The sequence below is a fragment of the Daktulosphaira vitifoliae genome, unplaced genomic scaffold (assembly GCF_025091365.1).
Source record: "Daktulosphaira vitifoliae isolate Bord-2020 unplaced genomic scaffold, ASM2509136v1 Scaffold_1, whole genome shotgun sequence".
Taxonomy (NCBI): domain Eukaryota; kingdom Metazoa; phylum Arthropoda; class Insecta; order Hemiptera; family Phylloxeridae; genus Daktulosphaira; species Daktulosphaira vitifoliae.
In genome coordinates this window covers 26,263,248-26,265,517 of record NW_026099572.1, presented here as the reverse complement: position 1 = coordinate 26,265,517, position 2,270 = coordinate 26,263,248, and the positions used below count along the sequence as shown (strand labels likewise).

The window sequence follows — 2,270 nt, the reverse complement described above, 5'->3', positions numbered from 1 at the left end:
AAATCTAGTTAAAGATATGTTTTTTCCAAGTAGAATAATATTATGTTATACCAGAAAATTGTTTAAAAATAAAAGTATGAATTTAAATATATAAATACTGGTGGAACAAATAAAATTCTAATCTAATTTAATTTCGACATTTAAAAAAAAAAAAAATTAGATAGGTCAATAACAATTTTAGGATAAGTAATAATTGAATTACAAACATTATAATGTATAACGTGGGTGGAATATACGTGTACTAGTATGGTCTGAACCCAACCGCACTATATACTCACTCTATGTATTAAAATGCTTGCAACAATATGAATAGTTGTCTTGAAATTTTTATCAAGCCATCACAATTATTTTATAAGAAAAAGGATAAAGAATAGATATAACAATATTTAAAATATACGTATATATAATTAAAATTTTTTTACTTTTGGTAATCAGTGGTGCAAAATATACTTTGAACGTAGTTTAAAAAGGCAATATCTTTATTAGTTTATAATTATTGATTATACAAAAAAAAAAAAATTCAATGAAACCTTTGAATCAAAAGTTATTGGATTTGTCATATTTTTGTGATTCATCCTTGAATAATAAACTTTAAAACTAGTTATAAGTGTTAGTATTTTTTGTTGATTCAGTGCTGTTAGATAATAATATATATTGATATTGATATAAATAAATATATCCGAATTCTTGAATTTTGTATCTATTTTGATGACTAATATATAAAAATAGTTCACATTGTAAAAGTGATTTTTGTATTGTAAATATTAAGTATAAAGTATAAGTTTGGCTGTGAAAACATTTTTGGAATTTCTGAATACAGAGGGGTCTGCGAAAAAAGAAGAATGTTGGCAAGGCGCGGGAGTATTTTAAGGTCAGGTTCAACATCCGATTCATAATGAATACCTACCTCATTGACCTCAAACAATATTCCGGGTTACGCTTACTATATAAGTATGACGTGTACTTATGTACGATCACTTCAATTTTATCATGCCCAAAATAAACAAATATTTTTATTAATAATTATTTTTGTATAATACTAGTTTCTTGCTTAAATTATTATTTTTAATTTAAATAAACCATTTAGCATAATGTTTCTGTTAAATATTGATATAAAATAATTCTTAATATTTCGAAAATAAAATAAAATCTATACATAAACTATTAATTTCTTGTCAATATAATTACCTACTAATTTTACTGTTTTATCGCCTATGATGTTTTGATATCTATAATTACATATGAAACGTTAGAGTATAACAGAAAACTGAAGATGTTTTAAATAATGATATTTATAATACTAATAGCTTTGTTCTATTTTGATTTTGCACAATATCTAACAAATTGATAATAGTGTAAAAATAAATAGCAATCATATTTTTATTACTTTTTACCTAGAAATTATAATCTGTACACGGCTTCCTTTAAATTTTTAAATTAATAATAAATCAGAGCATATATTTAAAAAACATACAAATTACTTGTTCGTATTTTCACATGTCTATGATGCAATATATATTCTCATAATAAACTCACCCTATTGAAAAATAACAATAAAAATAATAATAATAAATTACATACGTTTATTTTTTGCCTATTATGTCTTAAATATAACTACAAGTCAGTTATTACAAAAATAGAGTCGAACAACTTTGCGTGACTAATTATTGTATTATAATAACGGTTAATTTTTTTTTTTTTTGTAAATATAGATCTAATAAATGATAATTATATACTCATCTGAAATACGGTGTTTTAAAAATCTAGTGTTATAAAACAATTTAAATAGATTTTTTCACTTTTAGCACTTGGAGCTGTCAAAAAATTAAATCAAATCAAATTTGGAATTACCGGGAATGATACTACTTGTGTTCAAAAAAAAAAAAAATACCTACCAGAATAATAATTGAATTAATTAAATATAACAATAATAAAGAAGAATTATATCATAAATATCACGAATCGTTCAATATCTAAAACGCTTTTTAAAATTCAAAATGTAAGTAAATAATCTTAATTTTATCAAATTTTTTCAGTTCTAAAAAACAACATTAAGACTACAACTCAAAATTTAGTGTAAAATAAACATTGAATGGCTGATTAATTGAAAATAATATTATTTAATCAAATCGTTTCATGATTAAAAATTAATACTTATTTCTTTTAGCTTCGATGCGAAGCTGAGAAGATATTGGTTTTACTAAGATGTGTTTTTTTTTTTTTTTTTTTTTTTTTTTTTTTTTTTTTTTTTTTTTTTTTTTTTTTTTTTT

At 21.9% G+C, this 2,270-nt stretch overlaps 1 protein-coding gene across 1 annotated transcript in view; it reads left to right on the top strand.

Moving 5' to 3' along the window:
* The first annotated feature begins 1,832 nt into the window (after window positions 1–1,832).
* LOC126900011 (uncharacterized) overlaps window positions 1,833–2,270 on the top strand; it is a 15,717-nt gene continuing 15,279 nt past the window's right edge. Inside the window, exon 1 of the mRNA XM_050675362.1 lies at window positions 1,833–1,999. The gene's annotated coding sequence lies outside the window, so the exon portion shown is untranslated. The remainder of the gene's footprint in view (window positions 2,000–2,270) is intronic.